The sequence below is a fragment of the Triturus cristatus genome, chromosome 1_2 (assembly GCF_964204655.1).
Source record: "Triturus cristatus chromosome 1_2, aTriCri1.1, whole genome shotgun sequence".
In the NCBI taxonomy this organism is placed as follows: Eukaryota; Metazoa; Chordata; class Amphibia; order Caudata; family Salamandridae; genus Triturus; species Triturus cristatus.
This window is the reverse complement of record NC_140580.1, coordinates 699033868-699057175: the sequence shown is the minus strand read 5'-3', so window position 1 is coordinate 699057175 and position 23308 is coordinate 699033868.

The following is a 23308-nucleotide window of genomic DNA, read 5'->3' as shown; positions in this document are numbered from 1 at the left end:
GACAGCTTCCTGTGGTTTCTGTAAGATTTGAGAGAAATGGTACTCATTTTAGGCCTGGGCAAAAATTTCGTTCCGTTCGCGGAAATTGCGATAATTTGACATTTTTGCGTTCCGCGGAGAGCGCGAAAATGTCAAAAATTCCGGTTTCCGCAGCTTGGCGATAATTTGTTTCTTGCTCGCGCTGTAAAATGATACATTCTCGCGCGCGCGCGATCGCCTTACCTGAATCCCTGCGTTCGCCGACAAGTTTTCTTGATCCGGTCGCGTTCTCCATGAGATGTTGTATTGTTTTTAGCCATTTGCGCTGTCTCGTGACAGTTCGCGCCCGCAGTGACGTCATGCGTCGCGCGATCACGTCTTTCTTCTCGCGATCATGCACCGCGAGAACAACTCAAAACAAGATGGCCGCGCCCGCAAGCAACCACATGGGTAAGTTGGCGACCCGCAACCATGCAGAAAATCTCGCGAACATGCCGGAAAAAAACTTCCGCATCTTTGCGATATTTCTGCTTGTTTGCGATAATTTTAAACATTCTCGCGATAATTTGCGAAGGTTAATTCCGCAAATTCCGCCCACCCCTAACTCATTTGACACCAGTACGAGAGTGGCAGTATCACAACCCCAATAACAACAGCAGCAGTATGTGTGATAACAGGAAATGAGGTGGATAAGCATCCAAAGCCCCAGCACACAGCAGGATGTGCAGCAGGCACAACCACAGTGGAGGCACCAATGAAAAGAAACTGAGCAGGATACACGTGTGCTGTGCCTGGTTGTTTGGTAACGGGCCCCAGGTGATGTGTCCCTTCCATCCAGGTGCCTGTTCTGGATCAGAGGGCCCACTGTTGGCAGTAGTCTAGGAGGAGGACAATCGCTGATTCAGAAGCGGCCCTCGTTGTTACTGACTACCTCTGGGGTACGCAAACATTTGCCGGGTGATATCACATGACTTCAGAAACAGATGTGAGAGAGAGAGGAATGACGTAAGAATAAACCTTCGATCCTAAACGATGAAGATCTCATCTCAGCCTCTGCCCTGTGACTGCCCTTTCTATGTGCAGTAGACAGTGATGGGAAGTGACATTTCCCAGCTGTGGAACTGCTGTGAAAGAGATGGGACTTATGTAGGTAATGGCATTGCAGCCCTCAGAAGTTTCACTTAAGTGGTCTAATGGGGATTCACAGGACTGACAGACACAAAACAGACCATAGAACTCGGGTGCCTGGGAGGACACCAGCGCTAGGAGCAGAAATTCCATGTTCAAGATCAGAGGCGCAAATAGACATTTAGGAATCTGCACAACAGGAACCAGACAAACACATCAAAGTAAGGACAGGACATCGAGTCCCCGCACAGTGACATCACTCCCCAAAGGATTCAAGCTTATTGAAGCTACCAAACAAGAGATACAACAAGAGGCCGAGCAGGATCCGCTGGACACTGCTCCTTGGACAATGCTGCAATGGAAGGCAGAGTTCAAATTACACTCCCCTGTCTGGAGGTGCTCAGCCCTCCTGATACAAATCCCCATCCCCTCTCAAGAACTGATTTAATGTCTGTGCGTGTGTGTGATATATGTATAAATGACACTTCCTTATATTCTGTTACTCTTATAGATTATAAAATTGTCTAACGTATTTAGTTCTTGACAAACCTATAAAAAGGACAGTGTGTGCGTAATTATTTTAAAAGAACAGATTTCCGTGTACTCATCTGAGTGCATTTGCAAGTTTTGTCCCTCCTTTTCAATGCTATGTGAATAACAATCCAACAATGAATGTCAAAGGAAAATCACAATAAAAAATTAACCCAGACCTTAACTAATGAAAATTGTACGAAACACCATATACACTACACACCACACATTCCACTTAAAAAAATATTTTTACAGTGACGATGAGGTCACCATATTTCCCACAAAAGTTTTAGCTGGAGAGTATGTGCACTTTTACATATCTGAAAAGATCATTTAACAAACATATGGTATGAAAAAAACATAAATCAGAAACAAAAAACGGAAACAAATCAAATACGTATTACTGTGGATATTGATTGCTAAACTGACAGGCGCTGCAAGTGTTCAAGGAAGAACTGCTGTATGTAACGTTATACAACAGTATTGTGTGAACAAGTACAAAACAAAAGCCAAAGCCATAGCCCACAGCGCAGAATCCTGAAACCCAGATGATCTGTGGCAGCAATGACTTGACCACCTCTGCTCCACAACCTGCCAAACGGTAGCCCCCGGCAACACACACAAGGCCATGGACACTGCATTCATCTCAAGATGGCCGAAGCATGCACTCATCAGATGACTCAAGTGCACCTAAAGGGATGGATCCACCCCCTGACCACTCACACCCTGACGCTGGAGAGCAAAGACACTGTCCTTGAAGTTAAAACAAGTTCATACAATGGTGACAGCCCAAGATCATCTTCCTTCGTTCAAAATCTGTGACTTTCAGTTAAAAGTAATTAGATCATGATAAATGCATGATACGGTATCACAGGCAGTGATTTTTTTACCGTGCATGCACGTAGAGGGCGTCTCTGTCCCTAGTGTGCACTGAGAGTTGAGTGTACGTACTCTTTGGTTAAAATAAACACGTTTCTTAACAAGGTAAATACAAATCTGCAACTTAACAAAGAACTTGAGATATGGAAAAAATCTAAAGCAAAGCTTGAGGTCATGTAACTACTGATCTGTAAAGTGCTACTAAGCTTAGAGTTGTAGTAATGCTCCAAAGAAATGCACTGAACATCATTGTTTCCACTACTTTTTCTGGCAGACTCTTTCATAGACCTTAGAACCAATTCCTACTAAGAACATGTTGAGCAAATGTATGTCTCCAGTGTTGGCACCATGTATATACATTCAGATGCTCTTGCAATAAATACCAGTGCCTGCCTAGGCACAGTAGGAGAAATTTTAGTTGTGGTAGTATTCATTTATTGGACCATCTAGTTGTGTGGACCTTTCTTTTTTGCAGAAACCAACGTTTAAAGCCCTGTTTTCAGCGGCCACCTTGATTCTTTAAGCGCACGTGTAAATAAATGCGTTCTTCGGCTCACTTGGAATCTCAATTAGTCGAAAGTAAATATATGAGGGATACCAGTCCCGCACCCCAATAACTACAGGAAGAGCCTTGTTCTTCTCCAGGACAGGATCTTTCATCAATGACCATGATGACAGAAAATACTACGAAGTGTGGGATGGAGGGCTGTGGCTGGGCACTTTCACCTAATCTATATCTTCAAAACTCCGAGTTTCATTCTTGAATCAAGGTCCAGCCAGCAGTGCCACACGAAAGTGTGGACATCTTCCTGTGGCCACTTTCAAACTATTGGAAGTAACATTCACAGAAAGAGCTGTGGTAGTTGCTTTAGCCCATGTTCGTGTGCAGTGGCTATTCCTTAAAGATGTCTTTTTACTTTGAAATAACAGCGCATCAAACTAAGCTGGTGGCTCTGCTATGTTTTAGTAATACCTGGCCTTTATCTGCAGTCTTTTAACCCCTAAATAATAAGTCTTTTTCCCATAATTGTAATAGAGTAGCGTTATTTTAATGGCTAATGTAGTGAAAGTCCTTCCTATTTGTGTGAAGAAGAAAAAAAAACCTGCCAAAATCAGCCAGGATACATTTTAATTTCTATGAAGATTTGCGAAATATGGTCAATAGGAATATGTACGCATTTGCAAATGGTCCTACAACAATAAAAAGTGCAAAGTTTACTAACTTTTCTGGTCAATAGGATGGCTATCAAGAACGCATCATTCTATTCAAATTATAGCATCTGGTTTGCATCAGAATAAAAGGTGAGACTGTTAGCTAAAGACAACCAAGTTTTACCTCTCTGAGCAGCCGCTGCTTAGGTCAGGTGGAAGCATTCTGATTGGTCTTTTAATCACAGTCTTGTTATGCTTGAGCGATGGAAAATGAAGCGAAGGTGAACATGCAGAGGCCCTGCGGGTACAGGCACTTGGAAACAAAAGCTGTGGGTGTGAAACGCCAGCACTTGGCAGGGCTTGTGTTTGATCAATCTTATATAATTCTACGCCCTCTAACTAAACGAATGCATATTCATTGCTACCACAAGAGACAAAGGACTTTGTTATTATGCGTTTAGAACAAGGCATCGGGAGCTAATTCTCCTGGTCTATTTTTGTAACACTGGAGTGGAAATTCGTGGAAGAAGCAGAAAGAAATCTTTGTATTATTAGGGAATCGCAAACAATTCACCTGCAATCCTGTTATTGGGCACCAGGCTGTAAACTATTGCCATTTCGTAATCTTCATTGTTAACAAAAGGTATATTTATAGTCTCTTCACTTTGGACACCGAGCTAACACCATTATCTATCCCTCTAACATGAAATCGGTGTCCGCCTTGGCTTAAATTGTTGCCAATGGTGCCTGTATCCTTGGCAGATGTTCTACCGCTGGTGACATTTTCTGTTGGAGAGTGCATGTCCTCATGGGTCTGACCCCCTTTGTTAGACATTGCGCTTCCGTGTTTTCGGATATAAAACATCATTGGTCAGGTGTCTACCTGTATGCATGCAGGCATGACCAGATCTGAAGGAGTTGAAGACTTCAAGGCTTGTTTGACGGCCTTCACATCCAAAACATCGGTGCAGGTAAGCTTCATCCTTCCTTACCAGCGACCCTCCGTTATCGAGTTGAACATCTCAACTTAGGAGAGAAGCATCTCCGAGCAAGCTCGCCTCCTTGTTGAAAAGATATTCCTTGTATTATGTTTTTGTGCCCCTTCCACCATTTGCAAGATTTTTTCAGAGTTATAGTTAATGAACGTAGCGCATGTTGAAAACCTCAAAGGTCATGACCACAGCCTGAATTGCATGAGAAAACATCAAAATGAAAGGTTAGATGAGGATTTCAATGCGGGACGTGTTTTTTCAAAGATGTGGGGCAGGACAACCTTGTTATCCTAAGATCAATGTTAGTAAAGATTCACAGTTGGTAAAGATGCTGAGAGCTAAAGCCAGCCCCAATGGTAGGACTTTTAAATCGCAATACTTAACCACTACTGTACCTCCCAAAATTATTAGAAAGAATTAGAATGTGAATGTACATGCCCCTAAGGCACCAAGACGGCTTCCTTTTGTGATGCATTGAGTAAAATCTGTTTAATATTGCACATTGAAGTCTTGCTTTCAGTTCCATTTCTAGTCCTAAAGTCCACAATAGATTAGAGTCCCTTGTGTTTCTTTTTGCTGAAATATATTTTAAGTTAGCACCCTAGTTCGTTTCAAGTAGGGCGATCTTTCTAGTTCACCTTTTCATACCAGCTGATGCACTTCCTGCTGGAAGACCACTGGGGTGCTTCTTTAGGTAGTTGGTGGGAAATAAAAACCAAGTTGTGTTTTTTGGTAACATTTCCAAGACCCATCTGTGTTATGCCTATGCAGGTAAGGACTGCAACAGCTTCCGTCCCACTGGTGTGATGAAAATGGAAAATAAGATGCTTGGGACTTTAGTTTGGCTCCACCTTCCTGCTCTTTGTCTGGAATGGTAGGGTATTACATGAATGTAAGTACTGAATCCACTCCAGACTCGGTGGTTGGACCACTTCCAAGGTAAAGTTGGAATAGGCTGGTCCGTCGGCTGCGCTGCCGCCTCTGATGCAGGAAACCAGGGTTCGAGCCTCGAGGTCACGTACAAATCCTGTGATTCTGGGCAAATCGCTTAATCTACCTGTGCCTGAATGTGTAATGCAAATACGGTGCTATGTAAAGCGCTCCAATACCTTCGGGTCGAGTTTGCACTATATAAATATGCAACAACAAAAAACGAAACAAAAAAAACCAACATATTTTTCATATACAGACTAATCGGCTGCACACGCAAGTGCAAAGATGAAAGGCCTATGTCCCTTCCTTGGTTCCTGGCAATGTGTTCTTTATCCTGGGACTCCAAGGAAGGCGATTGCTCATCCTGGTATACCCTGTTTCGCTGGTTGAATTATTTACAGCTTAATGTGTTCTCTGTGCGAAATCAATCATTAGTAAATTAAGTATACTGCATATAGTGCCTTGTGTATCAGTGATGTCAGGCTGCAGTCGCCTCCATGTCTCTTAGAGTCCTTTTTCAGGGAGCACCTTTCATTTTACCTAGATCCTGGGCTACACTGCAAGGAAAATCAGCACAGTGATTTGTGACCATAAATTCCTTCCTCAAGTTGGGCTCATTTTGGGTAACAATCACTGGCTGTTTGCTGGGTTACATACTAACAGGCCGAATTCTTTCATTCATTACAACAATGCCAAAATGCAGTAAAAAAATGTTAGGTATTTCATGTAAAGACAGTTGTGACAAATTAAATCCAGATAAAACAAGCAGTGGCAAATATAATAGGTTTGGTGTTGTCTGGCAGCTTTTTGGCTTTATCATTTCTTGCTTAGCCATACATTTTGCAAAAGTTTAATGTTGGAAAACTGCCAAACCCTCAGCAATCTAAGAAAAAAAAGAATGAGTAAAATCAAAAGTAGTTTTTGGATCTCAAAAAGCACAACTTCTCATAGTTGTCTCTGGCATGGAAGAGAACTACTTTGTGTAGGGATGTGCTCCTTATGAAGGGGCAGGATGAACTTACTCCCAATGAAGTTCGCAACAGCAGAAGTGGGTTGACCAACTGCCAAATACTGTATGCTGTAGTGTACAGAAGAAAAAATGTGAAAGACACAACCACAGACCGATGGATAAACGGGGCCGTTAGAAATACCCTATAGGTAAGCATATTACACATATCTTTTTTACTAAAATCTAATGGTCTTGGTTAACGCAGAACTAAAAAAATGGAATTGCCTTGGCGAGTTTATAGATCTTTATTGAAAAAAATCTCGAAAGGTTTGCAGCCAAACAAAAATCTTTATCACCACCAACAAGAATGAAGAAGTTATTTTAACAAGTACTGTGCGCCTGCAGTCGCCTGCATGATTGTCTAGCAAGGTAATATACAGCCCTGTTCCAGGCCCGAGCGATATGTGCCCAATTGATACAAGAGTGACTTTTATTTTCATTTTGGGAGGGCCACGTGACTTCCTGGGTGTCATCAAGGTTCTGATAATAAGATTTCTTTTCTTGTGCCCGGCTACTATAAAATAACAGGTAAGCTTCTTCCAAGAATCTAGTCTTAAGTGAGTACTTTTTTAGGTCTCGCCTAGCGAATGCAGCGCATGCGTGCTTCGCTTGGCGAGGCTATTGTTGTGGCTTTGGTGAGCGAAGGGAGACAAACCATGTGTGCGCACGGACAGGCGCTGTGCACGTGCATGGCGTCTCCCCTCTGGCTCTCCCGCTCCCACCGCACGCTCACACGCTCCCACTGCTGCATAGGAATGGATGGTCAGAATGAAACCAAAATCCTTCAGTCGGAGGGAAGGTGGGGGTTTCACGGGGTCACAATAAAAGGAACTTCCCTCTTGGAAGCATCCACAGAACCGACCGAGTTTCCAGTGAAGAAGACCCCTGCACCCCGAGTCCGGTCTCAGCTCCAGGGTGAGTGTTTTATATGTTAGAGGGGCGGGAGACTGTGCTTTAACTATCAGCTCTCCTCTCTTCCCCCAGCTCTGCCTTTCACCTGCTGTCGGTGATTCGTTCTCTTTACTGCTATCTTTATATATTTGTGAAATGTACCGGTTTAGGGCTTTCAAAATCTGCTCATCCTAGTGTAAGGTCGTAGGTGCCTCGCTTCTTTGGGGGGGCTCACCTCTTGAACACTCCCATCTGTTTCCCGACACAAGCATGTGCCTTTCTGCATCCAAACAGAACCCCAAGGGTCTCCTATTCTGAACCCACCTTGGTGCAGCAGGGAGACAGCCCTGGGTGGATCACACGCTGTACAGGTCTAGCGGCTCCTTCACACTAGGTGGGAGGGCTCACTCACAGTTCAGAACGGGGAAAAGTTTACCGACTACAGAGTCACTGTAAGAGTTAACTCCACCCTTGGTGACGGGTGGGGGAGGTATGTGCCAGTTTAGTGTAAGGTAAACCTCTGACCCTCCTGGTCACACGTTTCGATCCCAGCAGAGCCAACTAAGCCTTTCTCCTTCTGGGGTCGAAATAGTGAGCGCTATCAGATTGGGAGCTAGGATGTCTCCATGCCCTGAGCGCCCTCCCACCCACCACCCCATACACTGCTCCAGTCTCACTCTTCCACCGTCATCCTTTTTCCCGCCCTGTGATAACCTGCCCTGGCTCTGTGCGCACCTGAGTCCTGGTCGTGCTGGGGGTGCGAAAGCCGGGAGGGGGGCAGAGGGGTGCATCGCACTCCCTCACACCCACCCTCTGCGCACACTACTCGGAGGCAGTGACTGGCTCATACTAATATTATTACACATGCCAGAGCAAAGACTTCTTTTTGTCGGGTTATCTAGAGAGGCATTCTATCACACAGTGCATTGTGGGACCTGTAGTTTGCATTATGTGGTCTTCCATAGCCTCTTCCCCTCGGAGTCTCCACGTTGTAGCTCTTCATAGTAAAGAGGCTCTAAGACCACCCCGAGCCTGCTCCTCAGCATAGAAAACTGTGCAAACAAATAACAATAATGTGTGTTATTATCTCTTTTATTAATGCCAGTGGTATTGTTGTCGTTTTTAGGTCGAGTCTGGGCAGCGCATGCTCTACTCTGCGAGGCATGCTGTTTTCGAGCCCATATTTTTAATTGGCTTGTGTCATTATCTTTTGTAAATGGTGGCTTCTGATTCGTTAAGAGGCTTCCTAGTCCCTCCTTAGTACCAACTTGTCTTTATTTGTAACCTCCCATGAGGACTGGCCCTTTTACTTCCGTTGTTACATGGTATGTCTTATTAGTGGGCAAAAGAACAATGGATTTAACTCAGATCTCTTGACTGGGGGAGAATGTTTGAATCATTCAGCATTCTGTCCATCATTTGTTGCAGTTACACTTATTTAGTCTTTAAGCACTATTTTCTTAAATGAGTTTCTCGTACTGCAGGCACGACATGCTTTCTTGCAGCCTTAAGCGCGCCATGCGTGCTTTCACTTTACAAGCAGCCCGAGACAATGGCGGCTCCTTCTTTTAAATGAAACAGGTCTCGCATTTACAAGAGTTTGAGCTCTTGCCATTGTAAATGACAATGCCTTTTATCTATGTGTTAATTATCAAAACAGATAAATAAAAGGCATTTTCATTTACAATGCCAAAAGCTTAAACTTGCAAATGCGAGACCTTTTGCATTGTCAATGCTTGTTTAAGTATACTGGAAGTGTTGTGTATTACCTTCCGCCTCCTCAGAGATATGGGGTCTGTCGGAGGCTCCATGTCCATAGAGTCACATTCCCTAAAGCAAGGATAATGTTCATAGCATCTTCTTCTTTCCACTTGGAAACATCTTTAGAAGTTACAAGTGGCTTTCATGTTGTTTAATTTCACACTGTCAGGATAAAACTGGTAATGAGGATAACAAATACAATTTTACAAGGTAACCTACCTAGTGGGAAGCTCACCTCAATAACAATATTTTGTGCAAATCTCGGTGGTTTCCACATATGAATCATCGGCAGGTATGTTGCAAGGCTTTCAGAAGGAGCTGACTTAGTACATTTTAGGGGAAATGCAGGTTCTTCGCATATTAATTACTTTATGCAGTCAGCTGATCAGTTGTCTGCCCCGAATGTCACTATGTTTCTTTCAGTTTAGCATTGACGTTTTGGGGCTGGCGTGACAGAACAGCAGTTTGCAAACCTTTTGTTAATAAACAGTTGAAGATGTCCAGAGATTGATTGGGCTCTGGCTTTGCAGAGGAGTGTTTCTCTCTCTCCTCATCGTATTGTCTGTTTGGTGCATCATTCTGCCTCGCTTCCAAGAACTGGAATGCGTTATCCATTTTTTTGGTACCTTATTTGATCTCCTGTGGTCATTCGTCATTCTCTGAAGATCCAATTGTTTTGTATCACACCGTTAACGCTGTTGGATCAAGCTTCAAGATTTAAGGCTTTGTTAGCGCCATGTAAGCTGAGGGTATATGTGCGCTCTTCGAGAAACGTATACAATTAAAACGAACTTGCTAGCAGCCAAAAAAGTTCTCCAAAAGGTAGAGGTAACAAGGAAACCATCCTTACCTTTAAGAGAATATAAAGTACTCAAACTCCCTCGCCGCCACCCCCCCAAACCCCCCCCCCCCCAGGCATGGCAGAAATGTAACAAATGGAAAAGAGGCCTGTGGGTTTAAATGTGTCTCTTCCATAGTCCACGATGGAATCGCCTTCATGGGCAATGTGCTCACACCTGCCACCTGATCTCAAACCGCAGGCCACATTCGAGACCACATGCGTTTGCTTCATGAATTCTGTTAGCATTGTCTTGTGTCAGCAACTTGCGGGAATTCACAGATTCTTCTAGGTCAGCATGAATCCACACACAAACCTAATTGGGTCTTTGTATTTAACACTGGTGAGTGGAAGGGGTAGGCCAGATCCAAGCAGCAGCCATCTTAGGTGTGCAGTGACTCTGTTTCACCAATGTCCACTGACAGTGGTGCAAAATGTAATTTCTTCATAGAAATCCTATGAGAGGGTGGGGCTGGGTGACATGCATACTTTCACCCCCATCCTGCACCACATTTCAGTGATTATATACCCACATCTAACAAGGCTTCAAACAGATGAGACCATGCCTTCGTATGCGGTCTTGTGCACATGTTGGATAAAATGTCCAATTGGTGCGGTGTTTTGTGCGGTGGCTGATAAAAAGGCTGTATCCTTTTTTTCCAAAAAGCACAGATGAAAATACAGGATTTTGTCAATGGGGGAAAGTCCAGGGCAGCCTTGAAAAGGTGCCTCTGATGTAAGGAGGCTTGTGAAAGAATTCTGTGATGTGGAATGGTAGAAAGCATGATGCTGTGGGTGTGTATTTAGGAAAGAGATGCTACAATAAGCTGATCTCTGCTATTACATATACTATCTGCCATTCGCCATGACTGTTTCAGCAAAGCTCTTATCCATCCTGAATGATCGAATCAAAATCACACGCTTCTCCCCTGGAAGCTCATTCCATTCTCCAGCACACAGCGAGAGGGCCGCGGACCAGAGTTGTCAGCACGGGCCCTGCTGACTGTTCACTCTTACTGCCAACTTCCTCCCGGAAACGCGGAGCTTCCACGAAGGAACCAATTAGCGTCCCCTGCAGCCCGAGTTCACCCGTACCCCTTCTTTTCCGATTTCGCCATTAGACTTGTCAAAAGCAGAAGTTTGGGAACCTTTTCTGTGCGACCTTGGCATTTTGTCTCAGGCTTAACATATTGGTATTTTTCCCCCTCCGGATTGCCTGTCCTTTCATTTGTCATGATTATTGTGGAATTTTTCAGCTGTCATTGGCGACCGTAAATCAATGGCTGCACACTTCCCCTTTGTCATATCTTCACAGCAGGCAGCCTTTCCCTTCTAAATGAGGCCCCGCTCCTTCCATCTATTAAAGAGGACCTGTCTCTTCAAGGAGTCAATCCCCTGTGAGGTCAGTCCATTTATCATTCTTCCAATCAGCATGTGACACGTTTTCCAGCCAGGTCTTCAGCAGCCCAATTACTGCTCTGAGGAGTTTTTCTGCCTTCTGTGGTCGGTGCTGTGTATTCATGTGTGGCACCCTAGCTGCCTGCCATCCCCAGCTTTGTGTCGCCGGTGTTATGGTCACTGAGCACTTGCGCCAGCTGACAACAAGCATTGTAAAAACCAATAGGTCCGGCTTTAATGTAACAACGAAAGTAAACACAGGCATCCAAAAATGCTGCTTTCATACATTGAGTGCAGCTATGTGCATCACATTAAAGCCTGTCCAGCTGCTTTTGCCATTGCTGGGAAAAAGTAGTAAAATATTGCTTTCTGTGTAGAATGCATATTGGAGAAAAAGAACTGAATGTGGCAAACAGCATAGTGGAGTTTTTTTTCTTCAGCTTTTGAATAATCCCTCCTTGTACATTCTGATGGAAGCATACCCTGGAATGCGACATTATGCATGGCCAGCTGATAGCATGACGTGAGAGAGTACTACTCCTCCGAGTAGAGACAAGCTAAAGCCTGCTCTAGGAATATTTTAAAGAATTGATAAACACGTCATCCAGACAGCTAGATTTTAAAAGGGATGTTTACCTAACCTAGATAGGGCATTATAATGACAACATTTGAATAGTCATGCACTAGTGTATGGTGTATTTTATCATTCATAGACATACTACTTGTGGTCATTTCGAATATGTGGTAAGCTGTAAACAAAAATGTTAACGTGAGGAAAGTGGTTTTCAATGCATTTAACATAATTTTTTCATTACGAGAAAAGCACTGCATTTATGGCCAGATGTATGAAATTGTTATTTTGGATTTCCTAAATTGCAATTCCACAAAAATCACTATTTAGGAAATGGTAAATGATGTATACAAAATTTGCGATTTCCTAATAGTAATTCCTACAGAGTAAGAATTGCTACTGGGAAATCACAAATAGGAAAGGCCATTGCATTCCCACCTTTGGACCGAATAGGAAATCCAAACCCAAGGGTGCCTCTGGCCTTAAACCCCCCCCCCCCCCCCCCCCCGAGACACCCCGAAAATCATAGTGCACATATTAGTGCATATATGCCCTAGGGGGAAATGTGCGCTTCATGTCACATTAAAAAAGCATTTTTATATACATTTTTTAATTTTGCACCTCGTTACCATCAACTTTGAGTCAATGGTACCAGTATTTCCCAAATGCCCGATTCACATTTAAGAAATGCTTTGCGTACGTGCTTTAGGAATTGCAAATAGGTAATCCCTATTTTCCCTTCCTAAATCGCTGGGTAGAAATTGCAAATTGAAACCGTTTTTTGGCCTTTGTACATATGAAAAGGCTGTTTTGCAGTTCTTAATGGGCTGAAATTGCGATTTAGCCCTGTTAAAAAATGCAAAAAGCTTTCATACACCTGGCCCTAAGTGCCTATTAGTACTGGAGTCAAAGTAAGAAAGTAAAAACACCAATAATTGCAGAAAAAAACCAATACTTGCACATTTAACTCTAAATTTGCAATAATGTAATGATAAATGGTTGTGGTAACTCTAATGCTGAATTGTTCTATATACATTCTATAAATGATCCATTAGTGGGGCGATGCTCATTTCTCCTAAATGGCAATACAGAACTGCTTCACTGTACATACACAGCAGGACGTATTCCTGAAAGTGCTTCCACTAAACCTGCAACTGCAAATGGCTAGAAAGAAGGCACACCAGCAAAGACCCCACAGACCGAGCCACCCTCAAGTCAGTCCTCAACAAATACCACCAGCACCTAAAAAACACAAAAAGAGTCGCCCTGGCAGACCTCATCACAGCCAGCTCCAACCACAGTAAGGAAATCTTCAGCATTGTCAGAGATTTGCCTGCCTGGCAGCCACCAAGAACACCATCTCCCCTGACCTGGAACCCTGCAACTACTTCCACAACAAGATATCCACCAGGTACCGAAACTTCGAACCCCAGCCTATCAACCTCTAGAACCTCCTCACACCAACAGACAACACCCACAGCCACCCGCCCACCACATAGGAAAAGCTCACAGCACAGAACACCACAGCCATCATAAAATCCATTCACTTGGGAGCACCCACAGACCCCTGCCACCACCTTGGGAGCAAAGAAATCAGCAGCGAACTCACCTCCATCATCAATGCGTCTATCACCACAACCATCCATCGCGATGAATGGAAACACATTACCGATAAGATTGAGAACATTGTCTCTAATATCAAAAGGGACAGCACGACCACGCATAAACAATACAACATCCCCCAAGTCCTCAGAGGAAATTGTCATCTTGATGCCTGGCCTCCCATTAATCTGGATACACTGAAGGAATTATTAAAATCGATCAAATCGGGTTCCCCACGTGACACTATTCCTATCAGTATTTTAAGTAAATTAGAGGACTCTGCTATTATCTCCATAGCTGAGATATTGAACGCCTCCATTGAGCAGGCCACAGTTCCTGCTCTATGGAAACATGCTATGGTCAGTCCTCTACTCAAAAAGCCGGCCGCAGACCCTATGACATTGGCCAATTACCGTCCAATTTCATTACTGCCTGCCTTCTCAAAAATTCTGGAGAGGCACATCCACAAGGCACTCTCAATCTATGTGGAAAATAACGAGCTTCTTCATTCGTCCCAATCTGGGTTTAGGAGTGGTTATTCCACCGAGACGGCCCTACTCGGGGTCACAGAAAAGATCAGGGAGCTCATGGATGACAGCCAAACGGTAGCATTGGTCTTGTTGGACTTAAGTGCGGCCTTCGACACCATTTCTCACTCCATACTGCTTGACAGGTTGGGGGAGAATGGTGTCGAAGGCAAAGCACTGGAGTGGATTAGATCATACTTATCCCTCCGCACTTTCCAGATCTCCTCCTCGGAGGCATGCTCTGAGATGTTCCACTCTCCTCATGGTGTGCCACAGGGATCGATCTTGAGCCCTTTGTTTTTTAATTTGTACCTACGACCATTAGCCAATCTTGCAGAAAATTTTGGTCTTATTTTAATGACTTATGCAGATGATTCTCAAATCCTGTTTTCACTTTCCAAATCTGACTCATCTGCTCCTTCTGCATTGAAAATAGGCCTTCAGGAAATATTTAATTGGATGTCAGCTAATCAACTTAAATTAAATGGGGAGAAAACAGAGGTCCTCCTCTTAGGGAATAGTAAAGATCTCTGGAGTGATCCCCATTGGCCATCATCATTTGGTAAATTTCCACCTCCAGCTTCTCAGGTCAGAAACCTTGGGGTCATCATAGACGACAGTCTATCTATGACTCAGCAAGCCAACAAAGTGGCAGGCATATGTTTTGCCATCCTTAAATGGCTTCGCAAAATTGTCTGGATGTTACCACCTACTACCCAGAAGACCGTAGTCAATGCCTTAGTGACATCTCGGCTTGATTACGGCAACATCTGGTACCTGGGCTCAAACAAAGCAGTAATAAGACGTCTGCAATTGGTGCAAAACGCTGCTGCCAGACTGCTTTGCAGAATCCCTAGATCCGCTAGGATCACCAAACATCTTAGGGACCTGCATTGGCTCAGGGTTGAAAACCGGATCCGTTTCAAAACCCTGACCTACCTATTTAAAATCAAAGCTGGTACTGCCCCCAAATACCTACAGGACCTTGCTAAGCCCTACCTCCCCAATCGCAGTCTTCGTTCTTGCACTGCTGCGAACTTTGTGCTACCAAGGTTCAAACGGGCTAGAATAGGCGGGAGATCATTTTCCTATTTGGGCCCAACTCTGTGGAACACTTTACCCATTCATATACGCAAGGAGGAAAACTACATGATTTTTAGAAAAAGTGTAAAAACCTGGTTGTTCGATAAATAAGTGCCTTAATTGATCTCTATCCAGTTGTGTTTTGTGATTCGCTGGTCCGGCGCCGGGAAACCCTTTGTGGGTAGCTGTGCGCCTTACAAGTGTTATAAAATAAATAAATAAATAAACACACAGAGGTCACACCCCCTCCTGAAGAAACCCTCTGCCAACCCCAACTAACTCAAGAACTTGCGCCCGATCTCCCTGATCCACTTCCCCGGCAAAGTTCTTGAGAAGGCCATCAACTGTTAACTCACCAAACACTTGGAGAGAAACAACCTGCTGGACACCTTCCAACCAGGGTTCCCCTCCAACCACAGCACCGAGACCCCTGATCACTGCCACTAACATCAGAACCCTCCTCGACCAAGGAGAAACAGCAGCCTTGATCCTCCTCGACTTCTCAGCTGCATTCAACACTGTGTCCCACCACATCCTCATCAAGAGACTTCACCACATCAGGATCCAGGGAGACACCCTCAAATGAATTGCATCTTTCCTCACAGGAATACCCCACAGAATGATTCACCCACCCTTCACCACAGAACCCAAGAGCATCATCTGCTGCATCCCTCAAGGTTTATCCCTCAGCACCACCCTGTTCAACATGCACATGACGCCCCTGGCAAATAGCATCAGAACCCACGGCATCTACATTGTATCCTACTCAGATGACACCCAGCTTAACTTCTCAGAAGAGCCCTTCACCACCAAGCCCAACTTCCACAACAGCATGACGAGTGTTGCAGGCTAGACTAATTGCCTGAAGCTCAGCACGGGCAAGACAGAGGTGGTGATTTTTGGGAACAATACCTTCCTGTGGAATGACACATGGTGGCTCATCAACCTTGGACCCACACCCACACTGACAGACGATGCACCCAACCTCTGCATCATCCTGGACTGCAAATTCACAATGAAATGCCAGATCAACGTGGTCTCCACACCCTTCTTCCAGACCCTTCAAATGCTTCAAAAGATCTTCAGATGGGTCCCTGTCAACTCAAGGAAAACCGTCACTCAAGCCCTAGTCACCAGCCAACAGGACTACAGCAATGCACTCTATGCAGGAATCACCACCCAACTCCTGAAGAGACTCCAGACGACACAGAACTCATCTGCCAGACTTATCCTCGACCTTCTCAAATGGACCCACATCACCCATCACCTCAGGAACGTCTACTGACTCCCCATCCAAGAAAGATGCACGTTCAAGATGCTGACACATGCCTACAAAGCCCTCCAAGACCAAGTAACATCATAAATCAACCACCACCTAATCTTCCACTAACCCTCCAGACACCTGCGCTCTGCCTCCCTTGCCCTCCCACACAATCTCCACATCCGTCGAAGCTACAGTGGAGAACGCTTATTCTCCTAGCTCATTGCCAAGTACTGGAACAACCTTCCCCTCCACCTTTTAGCATCATCCTCACTCCCGGTATTCATAAGGGAACTCCAGACCTGGCTTTTCAAACGATCCAGGCAAGAATCCAGCGCCTGGAATCCCCTGTGGGTGATTATACAAATATTGTGGGGGATTATACAAATCCCGATTGATTGATTGATTTATGCCCTAAAATATTATTCTATTTAAAGAATTAAACTTTCCCTTGTTGCTTGACACCACTATGGGCCTTATAACAATGTCCCGGATATCACGCGATACTTCCTTCTGATATAGGGGGCCTAGATAACTACAGGAGGGAGGTAGCGGTAGGGATAACAAGGACAGGGATCACAAGCAGGACCCTGAAGGTCAGCGTAGAAATAAGGAATTGCAGTGGAAATCAGTAATTTGATTCCATATTCTTCCCAGTATTTCACCCTTAGGCTGCCCACGTTTGAAGCAGGCAGAAACCCTGAGTGGGTGTTCATTGGTAGTAAACATATCAGTGCAGATGGAGAGGAGGTGGAGCAGGTGTTACGGAATGGAATGCAGTTCTGTTGACATTGCAGGCTAAAATAAATGAGGGACCTCAGTAGGCAATTTGTCTACATAAATAAAGGCTATGTATAGATAATGTTCGACTGATGTCGAAGGTGGAAGGGCAGGTAGAAAATAAAATGAATGCGTTCTGAGCTGAACTCCAGTCATCTCACTAGACTCTACGGGAGAAAGGAGACTTCAAACCCTATATATATACTGGAAACTAATTCTACAGGTGATAAATTAGAATCAGTGTTATGCTATATAGAATACTGTTGCTTCTTCTAGGCCTGGAATTTGTTTTTATGTTATATGGTTTAAGAGTTTATTTGATATGTAACATGGATGTAAAGAACAACATGTCTAATGAACAGCTGTACTATTGATTACAGATGTAAAGTGTAAAAAGCCCTTATGGACCGTATTGACTCAGTTGCGTGGAGTGAGATATGTTCATGAGCTTGATGTTTTAATGTAAAAATGACAGTTATAACAGTTATATAAAAAGTGGTAGTAAAGACTTTGTAGGGTTCAGAAAATAGTAGCATTAAGGGGTACTAAGGATCTTTTAAGGGTCACGGAAGAGTACAGTTAAGGGGCCGTAATGAACTTTTAGGATTCAGGGCAGAGTACAAATAAGGGGCAGTAAGGGTTTTGGGGGTTGAGGGATGGGTACCATTAAGGCAGTGGTGTATCACAGTTCCCCGCAGCACCCACAGTGCGGGGGGGCCTGAGCTGCAGGCGGCCCCCTCAGCACAGTACTCAGGCCTGAGAGCTCCGGATTAAATCCAGAGCAGGGGCCCCTCCATCTACCTTGCGGGGAAAGGCCCACTCAACTTTCATTATGCCACTGCATTAAGGAGTAGGAATATTTTTTAGGGTTCATGAAAGGGTAGCTTTAAGGGACAGTAAGAGATTGTTAGTGTTAAGGGATGGGTAGCAGTAAGTGGTAATAACAGGTTTTTAGGGTTTAGCGAAAAGTAGCATTAAGGGGTAGCAAGAAGTTTGTAGGGTTCAGAGAAGAGCAGCATTACACACAGGGTATAGGATTCAGTGAAGGGTAATTTAAAATGACAGTATAATAAATCAGTATATTAATTTAATTTAATATATAAAGATGCAAATGTTGAAGTAAAATAATTAAAATGTTAGTAGTGCCATTCTTTTTAAAACAAATAACTAAATGAATTTCTGGGAACCAAGGAGCATTAAAAAAAGCTCTCAAGCCCATTAATACTTAAAGTAGGAATTAGAAGGAAAAAACAAACTTTTCTCAGGGAGTGATAAATTAAGCTGTCTTTGAGGCTTATGATAGAAAGGGAGGATGGGAAGTAGCTGGGACTGCAATACAGCAACATATTCCTACGGACTGACATTCTCCCATCTGTGCTGCCTCCAGAAAAGAACAAACACCATAATTATCTAATTATGGAGGAGACATATAACTTTGCAGTGGCATGTGTTCGACATAAAGGTCAAGCTCTGTTGTAATACAATAGCTAGACTTGGTAAATAGATTTGCCTCATACAACTTCCTAAACAAATGATTATTGCTCAGGAGGGTAAGCATTTTTCAGTGAAAGCACACACCTGCCCAATCAAAACATGCACTCCTGCCCACCAACATGTGGGCGGAACCAAAGACTCTCTCTGCCATACTTCTGAAAGTTATTTTTCAGTTTGATCTCATAAGGTCTGGTGACAGCTACTTTGTCATGCCAGATCTAAACAAGCATTTGCAATGCAATAGGTCTCACAATACTGCAAGGTTGAGCTATAGGTGTTGCAAATAATGCTTGTTAGATTGTTTTTTGGTTAAAAAAAATATCCCAGCAGTAGCAAAAGTAAGGGTGCAGTACCTTATGTGGCTAATAGAGGTCCTTTACAACTCCACAGGGACACCTAGTAACAACATGTAGTACTGCATCCTTTTCTTGCTTCGTGGTTTTTATTTTATAACTTATGCTGGGATATTTTTCAGCAAAAAAACCCAAAACATTATTATTTGCAATGCCAATAGCTCAAACGTTCAGTATTGTGAGACATATTGGTTTGCAAATGCTTGTTTCTTTTTTTTGTTTACAAATGAGGCCCGCAGGAGCTCTGGCTATTTGGCCTTGGCAGTGCTGTGAGAGACTTTGTTTTCAAGAATGCGCTACACTGTGTTGCATAGGGCGCTGCAATGCATGAACAGCCTGAAAGGACAAGGCTTCTTTAATCACAGCATGTACTGGAGATAGCACTGCCAGGTTCTGCAATTGTTAGCATCCGCTGGGACCAGCAACATTCAGTCATACACTGAAAGTCATGCACTGTAGCCATGACTTTAAATCCTGCCACACCGGGCATGAACTGCAGCCAATGATTTTCAGCCCAGTAATACCCAACAAGTACTGTTACGCATACCCCATGTGCAATGTAATATGGACACCAGGTTATTTCATGATTAGACAAAGCACTTTGAATGGAAAAGCTGAACATGGCAATCAATGTATTGGGTAAAAGCCACAAAGCTGTTGCATTTTAGAACATATACAACAGTTAACGAAGTATGGAAATTGATGGACGAGACACGTGAGGACAGATATATTACACATTTTTACTTTGAGTAGGTAGGGATAGGCTGGAGACGGGGTGGGTGTCGGTGCAAAGGTGAACTGTTGAGGGTATATTTAAAGCACAAAAGAGGATCTGTCACAGCAAGTGATACCAGTCCAGCATATTCAGAAGCAAGATTTACCTGGTCCTGCACTGTCCAGCATTCAGCATGACATGGGATATTGGTTCCACAAATAGCGAGCATGCATTATAGAGAGGGTACTAGTTCCGTCAATACCCAGCATGCACTGTAACTTGGTGACACTGGTGCCGTAGTGGGAAAAATGTATTCTTTGTTAGGAAGGTGCAGAACGTCTATGAATTGAGTTTTATTTGCTGAAGGGCACAGCAGCAGTATTTACTGATGTACGTAAATCACCAGATGAGAGAGGGCGGAGCTGACCAATGCAGAAACCAGAATCCCTTTTTTATCTCCAGCTGAGAGGCTCCAGTTCCGGTGAAAGGGCAGGGGAGGAAAAGAGACTTTAATTAACACAGCTCCCGCATCATGAACCATGAAGCGGGGTATCTGTGTAGCTGGGGGAGGGGACGATGGAGCATATTTATAATGCGACGTCCATAACGGGGCACCCCAAAGAGTAAGTAAATCCCAACGGGAGGGAGCGGCAAAGAGTTTGCCAAGCTGCGCATACCTGCATGGCCGCCATTGTTAGTACTGCTTAAAGAAAAGTAAACAAGTTGTAAAAAAAAATTGTGCAGTGAGCCACAAATAAGAAAAGAAAGTGGGGGGATGATGGAGCATATTTAAAAGTTATATTGCGACATTGATAAAGCAGTTGCCATGCTGAATTAGCAAAACACAATGGGAAGGAGCGGCAAAGAGTTTGGCACCCGCGCTGCTGGCATTGTTATCACTGCTTAAGGAAAAGTGAACAAATTGTGAAAAAGAAAAAAGAACGTCAAGCGGCAAATAAGAAAAGAAAGGTGGGGGTGTGGATGCCACGCTAAAACGCTGCTTTAAAGAGGCAGTGCTGTGTCTGGCAGCAAATAAAAGAAGCGGCCAAACATCATGTTGTGTCTGCTTCAGAAAGACATTAATAAAGTAAATAGTTCTTCCGAACTGCTAATGAAGGCTACAGAGTGAAGGCACATGTAAGAGGTGCTGTTCTTATGGGAGGTAACAACAGGAGAGAGGGAGGTTCTAAGGAGGTACTACAAAGTCTCTTGACGAATCAAAAGCCATCATTTACAAAGGATAGGAAGAGGAGCCAATTGAAAAGACGGGCGGAACATGTGCGGAGCTTAATGCCCATATCCTGAATAAAGCATGTCTCGAAGAGATAGCTCAAGCACTGTCTAGGTGAGACCTAAAAAGGGATATTGGAGCCAGGAGAGCAGGCAGACAAACCATGAGAGCAGGCAGACAAACCATGAACACAGGCATTAGCTCTTAAGAGAACTGTGTCAAACTGTAAGTAAAAGACCTCTTTCTTTTAAAATCTGGTAAACATCGGTTATTTAAAAACAACTCACTAACAGCAGTTGATAGAGTGCTAGTACAAGTGCTGTATACTTGGTCCCACAATGTGTCAGTGAGGAAAACAGATTTGAAATTAGGTGCTGTGTCTAACCATGGGTTCGTTCTCTAAAACAGAAGTACAATAATAATTTCATGTATGTGATGAATATGAAATTGTAGCATCTTATCTGAATTACATCATCAATCTCCATCTGGTATCATTCAGGAATTTTCCTGCTTCTGTAGGAGATTTAGCTCAGGGTGCACACTATATAATCTCTCAACTGAACTGAAATGATTTCAATTTAACTCCCATTCCGAGAATGTCATTCATGAAGCTTTGCTTCAGTCTCAGATCGACGCTGTCATTCATAAGATCAAACTAACATCTCAGATACCTGATTACAGTTATAAAGCTATGCTATAGTCTCAGGTTGATGATGTCATTCATAAAACTGTTACAGCCTCACATTGACCATTTCCTTTATAAAATTACTCTAGAGTGTCAGATTGATAAACTATGCTACTGCTTCACATTGATGTTTTTTATATGAACATGCGCTACCATCTTAGATTGACAATGACGTTTATTAGACTACTCTATTAACTTAATTTAATTTATAAAGTTTTGTATAGCATGAACATGACCCATGCAGGTATCAGAACGCTTTACATTTTTAGGGATATGGTTAGAATAAACAACAAAATTATCAAGGACGGAACAAGGTATGATAGCATCCCCAAGTGAGATCACCCCAAGATGTTCCAAACGGACAAAAACAAAAAATGAAAACATAACATGCGAGAAATAACCACGAGTGCAGAGTCAGGAACAAATTGTGATTGGCAGTACAGTTTGTAAGTACTAAAGCAGAAATTTGTTCATCAGTATCACTTTAACTTCTTTCTTGAATGAGGCAGTTGAGGGGTTCGGTCTGATGTCAGGTGGTAGGGTGTTCCAGATTGTCGGGGCATTAGCTGAAGAGGTTTGTTTGTATGTTTTTGTTTTATAGAATTTCGGTGGTTTCAGCAGTAGGGTGCTACAGGAGCGACTTGGGTTCATGGGCAAAAGGGACGTGGACCTGACCCCCTTGTGGAAGAATCAATAACAGGGAAAATAAGCACAGAGTAGCTGAGAAGAATCTACTGGTCTGAGGCGGTGTGCTGAATCTCCTGGGTGAATTCTAGTGAACTTTTCAGATGTCCTACTGCGCAAGTGCCAGCCGGGTGCGGTTTTCTTCGAACTGCAGGCACAAGCTACAGCAGTGACATCAGATGAGAGGAAGTGCTGAATTAGAAAGCCATAGATCCAGTTGCTTTTCGGCCGCATGAACAGTGGTCCTGGGAGGAGTTACAATACTCCATGCACTTAAATGGCTGGGGGTTGGGCAGACTGATGAGAACAAGGAGGGAGTGGGTGGCGACAATTGGTAGACTAGCCCAAAAGGGAAGGCTGTAGGAAGGGTGATGGGGCTGCTCTCCTGACCATAACACGTGTTTAGTACTGCATTTGGTTTCACTTTGAAAAAAGACATTATAGAGGTGAGCACACCGAGTGCTCCTTATCTCGACCATAGAGCTCGAAGAGAAGGAAGGAACCAGCTGCGGACAACAATTGCAATAGTGGACTAAGAGGTAACTGTGCAGATAAGACTCTGTATCAGGGGCATCGTCAACTCGTGAAAGTATGGATAAATGGATGAATGAAAGGGTGTGGATAAGTGAAAGAATGGATGATTGAGTGGATGGATTGGTTTGATGGATGGGTGTCCCCGGACCAGTGGCCGCTCTCCTTTATGGGCTCCACAGCTACACTACAACCTTCTTGTTTGGTGATCCATTTTTATTGTATCAAGACTGAATAATTATTCACTCTTGGTATAACTAAATAAAATGCAACCCGCTTCGGGTACAGCAGCAAACTGAA